At 34.8% G+C, this 16487-nt stretch overlaps 1 protein-coding gene across 1 annotated transcript in view; it reads left to right on the top strand.

The window, feature by feature from the left end:
- The window catches only part of TRHDE (thyrotropin releasing hormone degrading enzyme), a 504503-nt gene that overhangs the window by 443429 nt on the left and 44587 nt on the right, over positions 1 to 16487 (top strand). The gene's annotated exons all lie outside the window — the stretch shown is intronic.

Consider the following 16487-nt stretch of genomic DNA (forward strand, 5'->3'; position numbering starts at 1 on the left):
AGATAGATAGATAGATAGATAGATAGATAGATAGATAGATAGATAGATAGATAGATAGATAGATAGATAGAGGTAAATATATGGAGAAAAATATAGATATCTATACCTTTCACAGACTATTAAAATAGACCAAAATCCCATTCCGAAACTCATTTCAGCTAAATGTTATTGTCATAGATACTAAATAATTGTGTTAAAAAATTAAAGAGGAAGTTGAAAAGTTGCAAAAATTTAGACTTAAAATAAAGATGAACTTCTGAAAAACTTAAGGTATCTAAAAGTGGAATAGACTCCTTTAGGAGAGTAGTGGGTTCCTCCTGACTGGAAGTCTATATGTGGAACCCTAATGATTACTTCTTAAGTATATTCTTGAGAATATTCTTATTTATACTTAGTGTGTAGTAAGTATTTAATAAATGTTCGTCCCTCCCTCCCTCCCTCGCTCCTTCCTTCCTTCCTTCCTTCCTTCCTTCCTTCCTTCCTTCCTTCCTTCCTTCCTTCCTTCCTTTGTCTAGATGACTTCTGAGGTCCTTTCTAACTGAGATTCTGTGAGGCATTAATCAAAATGAACAGGTCTAAGAAAGACATTGAGTTTTCTAAATGGTACCTATTATATGTCATTTTAATGCTTTATTTTATTTTATATTTTTTATTTTTACTCAGTTCAATAATTTAGCATGCATTTGTTAGGTACCTGCTAGTTGCCAGAGTTTGTATTAGGCATGGGATACAAAACCAAAGTGGAAGTGAATATTGACCTTAAGGATCTTAATTTTAAGAAAATTATATATTTTTTCAATCCTTTATTTGTTTATTTTTAGTTTTCAACATTCATTTCAGCAAGATTTTGAGTTACAAATTTTCTGCCTGTATTTCCCCTATACCCATCCCAAAATAGTGAGCCTACTGACTACCCCTTCCCCCAATCTCCTCTATCTTCTATCCTCCCCCATGCCCCCTCTAACTTTCTAGTAGGGCAAGATGGACTTCTATACCCCAGTACCTGTATATCTTATTTGCCAGTTGCATGTAAAAACAATTTTTTGACATTTGTTTTTAAAACTTTTATTCTTTCCTTTCTTCCCTCCTCACCCACCCACACAGGGAAGATAAGCAATTCAATATAGGTTGTACACGTGTAGTTATGCAAAACATTTCCATAGTAGATATATTGGGAAGACTTCATTTCCCTCCATCCTATCCTGCCCCCCCATTTATTCTGTTTTCTACTTTGACCCTGTCCCTTTTCAAAAGTACGTGCTTCTAACTATCCTCTCCCCCAATCTGCCCTCCCTTCTGTCATACCCCCTCTTATCACTTTCCCCCCTACTTTCCTGTCTGGTAAGATACCCAAATTGAGAGTGTATGTTATTCCCTCCTTAAGCCAAATTCAATGAGAGTAAGGTTGATCCATTCCCTTTTACCTTCCTGTTCTTCCTTTCCATTGTAACAGTTTTCTCTTGCCTCTTTTATATGAGATAATTTACCCTATTCTTTCTCTCCTTTTCTCCTTCCCTCATTATATTCCTTTCTCACCTCAATTTTATTTTTAGATATCATCCCTTCCTATTCAAATTATCCTGTGCCCTCTGTTTATGTATACATTTACACAATATACACACATTCACATATGTATTTATACACACATACACCCTCTTATACATACATATATGTATACATGTATGTATACATACATATATTCCCTTCAACTGTCCTCATACTGAGAAAAGTCTCATGACTTGCAATTATCGTTTTTCCATGTAGGAATGTAAGTAGTCCAACTTTAATAAGTTCGTTATGATTTCTTTTTCCTGTTTACCTTCTCATGTTTCTCTTGCTTCTTGTATTTGAAAGTCAGATTTTCTGCTGAGCTCTAGTTTTTTTTCATCAAGAATACTTGAAAGTCCTTTATTTCATTGAAATGTCCATATTTTTTCCTGAAGTATCATACTCAGTTTTGCTGGGTAGATGATTCTTGGTTTTAATCCTAGCCCCTCTGACCTCCGGAATATCAGGATCTTATATTGTACAGGGGGAAATAACATGTGTAGAGATAAGTAGGTATATGATTTATATCAAATAAACAAGAAACAACTGGGGTCTCTAACAATATGAAAATCAGGAAAGGCCTGTTTAGATGCAGACACCTATGTGGATCCTTGAAGGGTGCTAAGAATTCAAGTCTTGGGGAAAATTTATGTAAAGTGGTGATTGGAAATGAAATTGCTTTTCTGGAATTCATAGTTGTAGAAAGAGATTGATGTAAAATGAAGGTTGTTTATAGCTTGATTTATATTATATCGTGTTATGTTGTGTATGTTATGTTATGCTATATTATGTTATATATCATATCATATCATATCACATCACATCACATCACATCACATCACATCACATCATATCAACCAAATACAACTTTTGTGTTTGGTTTTTCTGTGATGGAAACTGTATCCATGAAGGAAATGGGGCAACAATTAATTTTTCTGCTAAGTAAGCAGACTTTTTTTTGTGATGAACATTCTCAGTTTGGTAGTGTTAGAGATAATTAAATTAATTGTCTAATTCAGAATTTAAAATAATTCAAGTGTTTGTAAAGACATTGGTTATAATAGAAAGTATATAAAATGTAGCTTTTTTGGCTTTTCCTTTCCTAGACTTTTGGCTTCTGTTATCTAAAAGTTTCCCTACTGGCTTTTCATTCTTGTTTCAGTGATATCAGGAGAACAAAATAACTTAAGGCTACAGATTTAGAAAAAAAATATGATTAAGATGAGCCCTATTATAAAAGAATCAGCCTTCAGTATCTCATGAATATATTGGTCCATTGAGGTTACATCTCATGGTAAATTGGCACACTCTCCAAAGGAAAGCAGGAATTTGCATAGAATGTATAAATGGTCAGAGATCATAAACATAGGATTGAAAGGACTATTACAAATCAGGTAGTACAAATGTCTTATTTTGCAGAGGAGTAAACTAAGACTCAGAGAGGTTAATTGACTTGCCTATGATCACAAATATAATAACTTCCTTTCCCTTCCTTTCCTTTCCCTTCCTTCCCTTCCTTTTTCCCTCTTCCCTCTTTCCTCTTCCCTCTTTCCCCTCTTCCCTCTTTCCTTTTTCCTTTCACATTCCTGAGAGCTCTGCCATGTTAAGATTGGGAAATGTGGTAAGGGGAGGTGGCAAATACAAAGCAACATTCCACTGATCTCATTTTATCAAATTCTTAGATAACAAAAAATAATAAGGAAGGAAAAAAATTCCCTTGAAACTTTTCCATTCAAAATGAATCTGACTTCCTCTTCTCAATTACCTGAGGCTTTGACAAGTCTGAAATTTTAGTGGGAATGGGAAACTACACAAGAGGAAATGCTCTATTCTAGCACTGATCGAAATTCAGTGGGAGTCATTGGAGATTAAATGACTTGCCCAAGGTCCTACATGCCCTCCTAGTCTCCCTAGCTAATTTTTAAGGAGGTACTCACTTTGTTCAGAGGCATACCATAAGCCCATTCCTAGATTTTGAAAGACATTGCCTTGCTCTGAGGAACACTTGCATACTTGGGTTTTTTCTTGGTGTTCAAGAATGGTTTCTAAGCACATCAGAATAAAAGATTAAATCTGTAATCTGTTTTCTAAGACATGTTATATGATTTACTTTATAGTTATTATTTAATCTACAATGTAATAGCCACTAAATGTTATTCACAACTGACTAAATATGACTTTACAAATTCTTTTAGAAACTTATGGAACCACTGGTTTGGAAGGGACATTGGGGTTCATTCATTTCTCCTTGGTACTTAGACCACCAATCCAATACAGTATGCGTGTACTATGTATGCATGTACTATGTGAATTCTTTCACAATGTCAAATACTTATCTACCCCTGCTTGAACATATTTATTGATTGGCACTCTATGACCTTGCAAGGCAATCCTTCCTGAAGAATTGTCTGATTTTCTGTAATTTCTTCCTAGCATTGAGCTTCAGTCTTCTTCCCTGTATTGTTCATCCAAAGAACATGAGAGGAATTCTTTTGGTTTATAGCTTAGCATGCATTTATCCTAGTACAATGCAAAGTATAATAATTATTTAATAGAGGTGCTTTTGAGATTATGACCAAAAGTGTAAATTATCCATACCAAGGGCATACCTTCATTGATTCACTCAACTGATGAGTGTGAACTTAAAGATTATCAATCCATCATAGCTGTTCAGTGAATGCCATTGGTCCTCCTTATATTCCCCAAGCAACAAGGAGAAACACACACACACACACACACATATATATATATATATATATCATGCATGTATATGTCTTGTATATATGTATATATAACATTTTCTCTTTGCCACCACTGGTAAGCATTGGACATTGGACTGGTCAGGTAAAGAATCACTAAACTAGGGGCAGCCAGGTAGCACAGCGAGTAAGAGCACCGGCTCCAGTGTTGGAATGACCTGGAGATAGAATCCCAGGCTCAGACACTTAGCACCCACCCAGAAACACCTGGCCGTGTAACCTTGAGCAAGTTAGTTAACCCCGATTGCTTAGGGGCGGCCAGGTGGCTCAGCAAGTAAGAGCACCAGCTCCAGTGTCGGGATGACCTGGATTAAATCTGGGCTCAGATACTTAGCACCACACCCAGAAACAACTGGCCGTGTAACCTTGAGCAAGTTATTTAACCCTAATTGCTTATAAAAAAAAAAGAATCACTAAACTACACATTATATTTAGGCAGAGGATCAGACTTTCTACTTGAAAGGATACTTAACCAAAATCTACTTCTCTTTTATCTCAGTGGCATGCATGCTACCATGAAAAGTGAAGGAGAGAAGGCAATATGGGGTATATCCTGATCACAAAGAAAATATACAGTGTGGATAATATGCACTTGGATAATTAGAAGTTGATTGTAGCTACCAGTGGCCATTTACAATTTTATCTTTTACCAAAGATCTCATTAAAAAAAATAACAGATTTAATACCACCTTTTTATAATCTGTTCCATTCTCTCAAAACCCCAAGCAGCATCTTACATCATATCCCTTTAAGTTATGGATTTTTTTCTCTAGTTCTACTCTAAAAGAAAATGGAAATCATCCAGTTTTCATCATCCATAAAATCATCATTCATTTATGTGAAGACAGCAATTAAATCACCCATCATACTTCTCTTCTCCAGGCTAAATGTTACCAATTCATTTAACTTTTACAAAGTTATAATTTTTGCAAATGCTTTAAAAATCATTGCAACATTGCTTTTGACCTGAAAATTGTTCATGGCCCTTTTCCATCATTAATCAATTTCCTCCCTCTTTCTAATTCTTACCATCTCTTTGTACCAGCCCTCATATCTTCAAGAAAAAAAAATCTACAAGTATCTACCTAAAATAAATAAAATAAAGATTGTTTACACTATATAGTTTTATGTAAAGTTGACAAAAATGAAATTGAGCAATCGATAAAAGGATTTCATTTCCGCATAGCTCATGGTAATTTCCTTTGGGCTTACGCAGCCTTGGAAAGATTGCATTAACTTTTGGGGAAGCCATCTGACAATCTTGAGTCATATTAAACATGCAGCCCATGGAAGTTTCTTAGAATTTTTCAAATTACATGCTACTAAGTCAAATCTTCTAAGGCTTCCCAGGGTTGGGAAAGTAGTCTCTGACCCATGATGTGGTAGAGATGCAGCCATATGGTGTCTCAGGTTTTTATTAACACAAAGTTAATGTCATTAGATTAAGTTCAGTTTATTAAATACTTGCCACAAATGAAACATAATGCAGTGCTTGCCTTTAAAGAGATTACACTCTAAAATATGCGACATGGTATAATGTATCAAATGCCAGGAGCGCTATAAAAAAATGGTGCTATAAAAATTTGGGCAAGGAAAGATTGTTTTCTAGGTGGGAGTATCTGAGAGGATAATTGTGGAGAATATGGGACTTGAACTGAGTCTTGAATCAATCAATAAACATTTATTAAGCCTCTAATGTTCTCACTGAAACAAAAGATTGAAACAGGTCAAATTAAGAGGGAGGAGCGCAAACCAATCATGGCAGATGTCTCCCATGAATGGTCAAGATATAGGATGAGATGAATGTCAGAATGATATCAATATAATATCAATTAAATCATGGTGAGAAGGGACAGAGCATAAGTACTGCCAATCTAAGTGTTTTTTTAATTTTTTTTCCACACAAGCTTAGCCAATTTTTTTTTATTATTCACCACTCATTTAAAGGCATAGCTGGATATACTACTAAGATCTTAAACTATTTCAAAAATATTGAAAATATTCCATATGACATGTCCTATAAAAGTTTATATATATATATATATATATGATCCATCTATCCTATATGTTCTATCATCCATCCTTCCATCTCTCTCTGTCTCTGTCTGTCTGTCTCTCTCCCCCCACCCTCCTGCTCTTACCTACCTACCAAATGATCTCTTGTGCTTGTCATTTGGACTAAATGATTCCTCAAGGGGAAATCTAACCAGTCTATCTTAGAGTCTATGCATAACTTCATTCCATAATCATAATTACTGATTAAAATATCATCATATGGCAGTGATCTGTATGTCAGCTTTGGTAAATGATGGCAATATTCCATATATCCATTCAACAAAGTAAGTGTCAAGTACTTGCTTACTTTGTACAAGTAAATTTTCCAGGCATTTCTAAATGAAAGCATCAACATTACAGAAAATCGATTGCTCTGCTTTAATTATATGGATTACAGCTCTTTCAAGGTTATATTCAGAATTGCAGGCTTTTTACTCTATGGTTTTGTTTTGTTTTTCCTTTTATTGCTGGCCTCTAGCAATGCCTTCCATTTATTAGATGCTTAATAAGTGTTTAGGAATGGAATGAAATGGAGTTATAAATTCCTTAAAAGATAGTAGATGTATCTTATTTTTATATTTCCCCAAGTGGTCTAAAATAATCTGTTGCACAGTGCAAGCAGTTAACAAATGTTTACTAAACGATTGTGTGAAAATCTCCATATTTAATGTCATATGTTAAATTATCTATATATACAAATTAGTATCCAAATTTTTAAAAAGTACTGACATGGAAGAAATGAAATCCGGATTTAAATCAAAACTTCTATACTTATTAGCCATAGGACACTGGGAAAGTCCCTTCTCTGAACCTTCAGTTCCTCTTCTGTAAATTGGGCATGGTAATGAAGTCCTTAAAACACACTAAGGGGTCCTTATCCCAACTCACACTCAAATTGATGACTCCAGTACCCCAGAGCAAGGTTACATCTAGGGATACACCTTGGGAATGAGAGCACCTTTTTTTAATGCTGTCAGGTCAAGTTTCCATTAAATTGTCAGTTACTGTTAATATCTTCCATATAGCATGAATTCTTCCTCCTAATTAGTCCCTAGTATCATTTAAACAATCAACACTAATTACCAAAGGAATATTTATCAAGAAAAAATAGCAAGAACATGAGTTTTGGGCATTTGCCCCTGCCCCATGCTGGGGGCATACTATTCTCTATATCAACTACAATCCTTGGCCAGAGTGGGCTCAGACTTATAGAAATTTTTACAAACCATTCCCCCCCAACAAGTTCATTTATAAAAAATGGCAGACCCAGTGTATGAGTTGTTTTTACCCTTTCTTAACTGCTATGCTGGGCAAAGAACAGAGTCTTGTAGTCACAGACCACATGTTGTTTTTGATAAAGAAATTAAGGTCTGAGCTATCACCCCACTGTGAGGCTTACAGCATGTCTTCCTCACTCAAATCAGCCAGGCAGAAAAGAGGGCTTCATCATCCGCTTAGTTCCTTTTGTAAATATTCTCATTTCTGCATCAAATAGTCAATCAAAATGGTTCTTCTTCAATAAGTACACATAATACATGGAAATAATACATGTCCAAATGAGGATCATTTCAGATTATGCTGCATGTGCTTATATGAACTGGGCTCGCAGTGACCAATCTCAGTCCCCCATTATAATAATAGTCTCAATATGTACTTTACTGAATTTTTTGGAGGTACCTGCTTTGCCAGCACTGTGAGCATGGAAAAATTGGCAGAGTGAGCTATAGAGGGCCTTTAGGGGAAGCCCATGCTAGACCAAGCTCAGCTCTACACAAAATCTATCATGTATTCCCCTGAAGGGATTATTTGCATCACCTCTAGTAGGTTTGATTTTTAATATGTTTATTACTTTTACTCCTTTAATTTTTTTAATATGGAAAAACTATTAAGCTATTAATTTATGTGTGAAAATATGAGTTTTTATATCAGTGAATATTTTTAAACATCTGTTCTTTTTCTATTACTCTGCTGGCTTTTGTAGTAAAAGATGTAACATGTTCAATGGAAATAACAATTTGCTTACCAAGATCTACTCAACGGACCATACTACACTCCTGAATATCTATTGCCTAATCTCCTGCTGCTAGGGCAGATGTTACCCACTAAGCCCTATCAAAATCTGAGTTCAAAGGTTTAATCTACATGTTTCAGATTGTTAGCAATAAAACAGTAGTGCAGTTATTTCTGCTGAATTTCATTATTCTTACTGTCAGAGAACAAAGGTGTAGTTTCTTCTTGTTAAAAATAACTTTATTAATCTGTTTTTAGGTCATAGTAACTCCTAGAAATGCCCTCCCCTCTTCACTACTGTACCCTGAAATTGAACGCTCTCTTGGAGTGAAGGAACAGCTCAGGAAAAAAATAAGTATAGTGACCACATTTAATAACGTATGCAGCATTCTAATTTTCTGGTCCTCTGTTTCTCTGGAGTAATAGAAAAAGGACACATGTTAAAAATATTCATTGATGATTTAAAAACTCATTTTTTCACATAAATTAATTGCTTGATATGTTTTTATTATCTGTGTTTAGCAATGATTCTTCATTTCTTTTTCCAATTACTCTTTATTCGGGTTGCTTTCATGATCTTTTCATTTCCTAAGTTGTGATAATTTTGCATCAGCTCATATGAATTTTTTATATCTTCTTAAGTGACTGGAGTAATAGATCAGGCGTTATTTATCTTGATTACCTTAAAGCAGTCACTTGTTGAAAATCATAGTAAAGAACTACAAATAACATGTTCTCATGATGTGTTTTGGGAGATATGGTGTGCAGGATTTGATAATTTGATAATTCGTTGTTATTGAAACAACGAATCAAAAAACAATCAGGATCACAAATCCTTTCAAGAATAGAAGTATTATATAGCATAATTTGATATATTGGGTGGGAAGTAAGTAACTTCAGTAATATTAGACTGAGAAAAAAAATTATGTCTAGATCTATGTTGGTGTAATGGAGAATAATCTAGTAGAACTAAGAAAAGAACATTGGATAAATAGAAAGCAGCAGAACAAAAACTAATAAATCAAGAATTATAGAATTATATATAAATTAAATTTTGAAAAATACAAATATTATAGTCAGTTGAATTATCCTAGAGAAACCAAGTGTTTATAAAAAGTAATTATGTTTTGGTATATTCATGAGGGGAAAAAAAAAGATAAGAATCCTGCAGGATGACAAGGTATGGGTTGTTTACAATATGTGCTTAGGGAGAGAATAACCACACTGATGCGACCTGATGCATGGGAGATCAATTAAGTGTTGAATGAAATACTCAGAGCAGCATATATTCAGTTCAATAAGTAAGTATTTATTGAGCACCTACTATGTGCCATGCATTGTGTTAAGTACTGGGTATTCAAAAAAAAAAAGGAAGAAAACAAAAAGGAAAACCTGCCCCTTCTCTTGAGGAGCTCCCAATTTAATGGGGAGGGGCAGGGGGGAACAACATGCAGACAATTATTTACATAAGATGTTTTATACAGGTTAAATTGAAAATAATCTGAGAGGGTAGGCATTAATATTCAGTAGAACTGAGAAAGTTTTCCTTCAGGAGGTGGGATTTTATCGGAGAGTAAAAGGAAACCAGGAGGCAGAGGTGAAGAGTGAGAGGAATCCACGCTTAGGATACCTCAGTTGAAAACATAGATTCACCATATGCAGAAAATACTAGAAAAATAGGAAGGGGCCATTTTATAAAGGGCTTTAAAAACAAACATAAGTTTATATTTGATCCTAGTGAGATCTACGTGAATGAATCAGTGTTTTTTAAATTATTAAGAACTTGCTGTGTGCCAAACACTGAATTTTTAAGTACTAAGTTTTTTTTAAGTACAAAGAGATAAGTGAGATCTGTTCTGTCTTTTTCTTTGTGTTTTGTCTTTCTATTAGTTTCATTCTGCTTTAAGAAAGGAACATTAAACTACTTGAATTGTTCTATTACAAACAATGTCTTTTTTTAAAAATTCAATTAATTTTCCCCTAATGAATTTCAATGCTATGCCATTTAGGGCAAATCTATTTTGTATTGACACTATTTCATCTATGATACTGTTGAGCATAAAGTCATTTCTATATTTTTCTCTCTTGATGTAAATTTTTCCTTTAGTTTTGTCTGGTAGGATGTTTGCAACTCTTACTTTAAAAAAAATAACTGTGAAGCATTGTATATTTTGTTATTGCTTCTCAGTTTCATTCTCTGAATCCCTTTTTTGGAGGATTTTTTTTTTCATGTGCACAGCAAATTGTAGGACTTCATTTTCTTATCCATTTGCCATTTTCTTTCATTTAATTGGATTCTTTAGTGCATTGCTTTCTATCCTATTTCCTATAGTTTCCACTCCCTTTCTTGTGAAATTAAAGAAACAACAATCCCTTCTCTGCTCAATTTTCGACAGCTCTCCTCTATCTCTTACTTTGTCTCTACCAATTTGTGTAACTTCGTTCTATGATAACCTACCCAGAAAAAAAAATAAAAGATATCATCTTACTTTACAGAAGGTCACAAAACTTAATCCATGGAGTTTCATTTTAGTTTCTCTTCCAATGATCTTTTCAATACTTCAAAATCCCCTTAAATCATTAGTCCCAACAGTTTTTTTTTTAGTTTTCTAAAATTTTTTGTCCATTAATTATGATCTTTTGTTGTTAAGAGGTAGAGTGAATAGAGTTCAACACCCAGAGTCAGAATGACCCGAGTTCTAATCCAGATTCTAGATGTGTGACTCTGGGCAAGTCACTGAATCTCTGTTTGCTTCAGCTTCCTCATATGTAAAATGGGGGTTATTAATAGCACCAAATTCTAAGGGTTTGTGTGAAGATTAAGTTAGACTATAAAGTACTCTGAAAGCTTTAAAGCAATATACATGTGGCTGTTGCTGTTACTGCTACTTTTGCCACTCTCCTTAATTCACTTTTTTCTATATTTAAAAAAAAATAGGTTTTAAATAATCTATGTAAATAATGGATAGATTTGATTATTTATTGTTTTCTTGATAATTGTGGTTACTTACCTTTCTTGTAGTTTCCTTATTTGGAGAGCTTGCAAGTTCAATATACCACCCACCTTTTTTTGTTTGTTTGTTATTTTAGGTAGGAATGACTGTGTCCCTCTTTTGTCAAAAGTCCAACAATTTCCATTTATATTTAGGCTTCACATTAAAAAATTTGTTAGTTTGCTTTGTAGTCTGAGTTCCCTTCCTTTTTGAATCTGTCTTTCCATCCATTTCTTCAATTGCTCAGCAGTGGTAATCTAGGGCTATTTGAATGGGTGTTCTTTCATAGTAGAAAGTCTTTCTCCTGGATACTTATAATCTTTATTGCCTTATACTACCTTATAATCTTTATCATTGAAACTCTGAAATTTTAACTACTATGGACTGAGTTTAATATAAACATGGTGTTTTTTCTTTTTTTCCCCTATGACTTACTCATTTTATTTTTACATGCATGTTATTATCTTTGCCTCCCCAAATGAGCAATTGAAAAGTCATAACAATTATCATTAGTCCAGCAAAACAAATTTACATGGTAACCATTTCCAAAAATGAATGTCCCATTCTGAATTTTAAGTCTATCACCTGTCTCTAGCAGGGAGCCCTCCAGACTTATGGCTCATGGTTTTTGATCACAATGATCAGGGTTTAAAAGTCTTGCTAGAGGCAATTAGGTGGCTTAATGGATAGAGTTGTGAGCCTGGAGTCAGGAAGACCTGAGTGTAAATTTGGCCTCAGACACTTACTAACTCTGTAATCCTGGACAAATCACAAAACCTCTGCCTCCCTCAGTTTCCGCAACTGTAAAATGAGGAGAATAATAGCACTTCCTTCACAAGATTATTATAATAATCAAATGAGATAATATTTGTAAAATGCTTGTACAGTGTCTGGCCCACAAACAACACTTCAATGCGTGTTTCCTTCCTTATTTTCAAGGTTATTTTCTATATAGTGATGTGATTGTATAATTTGTTCTCCTAATGATTCTCACTTCACTCTGCAACAGTCCATAGTTTCCCAGATTCCTTAAAAATAACTATTTTGTTATTACTTATCGCATAATATTATTCTACTATATTCATAGACCACAGTGTTTGAGTTTTCTTTGGTTTCCAATTTTAAGCTACTTCAAAAAATACTATAAATATTTATAAATATATACATAATATGAATATATATTGATTGATAAAATAAATAATTATTTTAACCCGTGAGTTTATTTGCACTAATTTATCTTTTTTTGAATATAGACCTAGTAGTGATTTAGCTGAATCAAAAGACAGGCATAGTTTAGTGACTGTTGGGGCAAAATCCCACTTAAACATGAAGCTTTTCCTCTGACAGTATTTTTGGATTTGATCAAGCAGTTATTGGAGTATTTATTCTAAGCTTCTTAGCAGTTTTCTTGTACTGTTTGCTACAACACGGGATAGAGATTTTTAGATTTATCATGTGCTTTCCAGCCGCCTATAATCATCAAGATATTTCTTCACTGCCTCCATTTAAATTCAGTAATTTTGGCCTGTACAAAAATTCATGCGTTCTTTTAATGTTACTGAGTTTTATTTCCCCTCTGCCTCATTTTTTCTGTCTTAATTTTTATGTTCCGAATCCATCATTTTTTATTTTAGACCTTCTGCTCTCTTTGGATGTGTTCACTGTCATGTTTCCTAGTTTTTCCACCATATTTGTCTCTTTTGATTCCAGGCAGAAAGTTTTCATTTCTATCTTAATTTCATTCTTAATATGTTCTTTTGAGTTTTATTTCTCTTTAGATTTAGTCTGAATTTCTTGTTGCTGTTCCACGATCTCTAGGGAACCCAAGGAATAATCTTTCTTATCAGGGATTTGTTCCATTTCTATTCATATAATCTTGTGTTGTTGTCCATATGTGTATATCCTTGGAGGGTTGTCAAAATGTGTCTTGTGGGGATGCTCTCATAGATTTCTCAGGAATCTTGTGTGGAATCTTTGATTCTTCCCTGCAAAACAGAAGTAGAGCCCATGAGACTGGCCGGCCTGCACTCCTCAAAGAGGTTGTACGAGACTAAAATTGTATCTCTTGGTTTGTGTACATATCGCTAGTCTAGGGATAAAGTTCAAGCCACATTCCTGATTGTCTTACTTTAATGAGGAAGGGGGTGCCCCAAGCTTATATCTGAAGTCTTGACCCTCTTCTACCTGATGCTAGTTACACAAAAGATCATTACAAATAGTGATAGAAAATAACCACATTTGTCCAAGCAGATAGCAAAAAGAAATTAGAGAATTTATTTAGATACTGACATACCAGACAATCACAAAGTGAATGAACTCACAGTGGAGGCAAGATTTATCATCTCAAGCAAGGGAGATTCCTAAGATCCTTGAGGGGAAATGCCCTGAAGTATTTAGAGAGGTGGAGCCAGAAATCAGGAATGTGTTGGGCTGCTGACTTGCCTCACACCCCCCCCCCACCTCCTCCATGTCTACTTTCCAAAGACTCCTCTCTTTTTTTTTTCCATATTTCTCCACAAAATGGGTCTAGAACCACAAATGTTCTCTCACAGAGCAGGAAGAAGAATATTTACCTTTTCCCAAGCTCTCAATGGAACTCCACGCCTCACAGCTTGGCTTAGCCCTCTCTTCCCCCAATGATGACATTCTTATACAAACATTCCAGACTTGAAACCAAGGGTTAGATTCAAAATATAGTAATTATACATTGATTTCTAGTGCCTCTTGGCATTTTTATTCCTTTTTTTTCTTTTTGTCACAATTTACTTGATTGTGAGCTTGGATTATACTTACTTTTCTCTATTGGATATTTCATCTTTTAACCTTTCCACTGTATTTCTAGTAGTTAATCTCTGGTTTCTTTTTTTCTTTTAATTTTTTTTTGTCCTACCCCTTTAAGCAGTTATTGGCTCCCAGACCTTCCATCCTTAGCCCCTTCATATCGGTCAATATGGTGGTTTTCCCTGGTTCTATGCCCAAAATAAATTTTGGGTACAGACCTGACCACAGCTTTCATTTTAGCTCCTTTCTCTCAGATGCAGAAGGAATTTTCCTTCTTGCTGGCATTGCTGCATCACCCACTCCCACTTCCAGCTCAGTTATGTCCCTTTATGTCTTTGCATTGTCTGTATTCTCTTTTGTAGAGTTTGGTAGTTCAAGCTGAGTCATTGCCATAGGTGTTGAGGGGCAGAAAGTCACCTTCGCAGGCAGATTTTGATTTATAAGCCTGAAAGTTTTAATACTCATGCTGGCATAGCTCTCTGTATATAGCATGGAACAGAACTCCAAGGATTACAACTGCCTGATGTTATTTCACAAAATTTTAACCTTATGTTGATGTTTCTACATTCTTATCTAGTGGATTCAGCTTCCTTTCTCTAACATTGTGGCATAATTTATTTTTTTCTGAGTTTTTTTTTGGGGGGGTGAAAGAAGGGGAAAGGGTTGAAGACATTTGTGGTAAACAATTATACCTATGCCTCATCATTTTCTGGTATACTTAGGGAGTCTTGTTAAATCCTTTTTGTTTTCTATTTTCATTTGAATATGCTTACATTTCCTTCTAAAAAATGCCCATATTATTTAACTATAGGAATGACTTTTTAAAAATAGTGTAAATATTACTTTCAAAGAGGTTTATATGTTTGCCTTATATCTATTTCACTCCTTTATGTAAAGTACCTTTTTATTTGTGTTGAGTATTACTTGCATTACAATTCAAAGTTTAAAAGACATTATATAATTCTTACCTCCTACTTTAACCTCGAGTGGCAACTCTATTTCCCCTACAGAATGGCAGATATTATTTTGAATTTCTATGTGCTTAGTCAGGTAGCAATAAGGGGTATTGTGTTCCAGGAGAATATGTTAAGCGATTCACAAGAGATCGTGCTGGATTTCTAATGGTTTACATTGTTACTTATGGGTAAGGCTTTACTGTAGCTTATGTTGTTAAATTGGTTTGATGATTTCTGTGCTTCACCCTGTGTAGTAGATGGCTTGTAAGCAAGTTAACCTGTTAATATATAGGTGCCTGCACAACTTTTAATTTTGCCTTGAGGGATAGTTCAATATAAAACAGTATTCATAGCAGACTAAATAACATTCATTTAGGCTGAGGGAAAAATATGCAAAGCATAACCAACTTAAAATATTTGCAATTCAGTTCAGCAGGTGTCCTATTTTCTTGACCCCCTGAATGAAAAAAAAAATAGAAGGTAAACTTTTTCATAGAATTACTTGAATCACATGAATGGAAAAACCATAAGAGATCACTAACTTATTCATCCCTACTTTCTAAATCGATTAGTATATGACTTCAAGAAGCAGGCCCAATGATCTGTCACCTGGGATGTTACTGCTAATTTCTCCATTCCCTGTTGAATAAGGTAACTAGGGAAATTTTTCAGCATCAGGTACTAATTTTTCCATCCCTTAATGAAGAAAGGTAACTGGGAGAACATCTCCGCACCATCCTTTAAAATTCTGAGTCACAGGGCTCTCTGTGGGAAGCTCTGACTTTGCTCCTTAACAATGAACTGTAGAATTCTATCCTGGCCCCTAAAGTACAGTAGCCTTGGAAGGTGTGGAATTGATTCTTCGTCAGTTCATGAGAACTTTGAAAACAATTTCAGGATTCTTAAATAAAAAGGGATTCTCACTTTACCCCTGGGCATCACTAGTTTGAGAGCCAGAGTAAAACCCAGACCAGGGGTAGAGAACCCAGGGCCTCGAGGCCATATGTAGCCCTTTAGGTCCTCACATGTGGCCCTTTGACTAGATAGGGCTACACTTGAGGACCTAGAGGGCCACATGTGGCCTCAAGGCCACAGGTTCCCAACCACTGACCCAGACTATCCCTTCCCATTCTAGAGTTTCAGGAAAGCTGCCCTTCTTTTCCTTCTTAGTCCCTCAGGTCTTCCTACTTAATAGAGATTCAATCAATCAACAATAAAGTATACAACAAGTTTCTATTATATGTCAAGCAATGAGCCAAGACTAACACAGGGTTTGACAATACATACCATGACTTCAAGGAGCTTATAGTCTATCAGAGAAAAAGACAGAGGGATGTATGTGTATTAGGTAGATAGGTAGATAGATAGATAGATAGATAGATAGA

Source organism: Petaurus breviceps, unplaced genomic scaffold (genome assembly GCF_028583685.1).
Source record: "Petaurus breviceps papuanus isolate PSGF00001 unplaced genomic scaffold, PetGlider_PUasm1.0 156, whole genome shotgun sequence".
Lineage (NCBI taxonomy): Eukaryota > Metazoa > Chordata > Mammalia > Diprotodontia > Petauridae > Petaurus > Petaurus breviceps.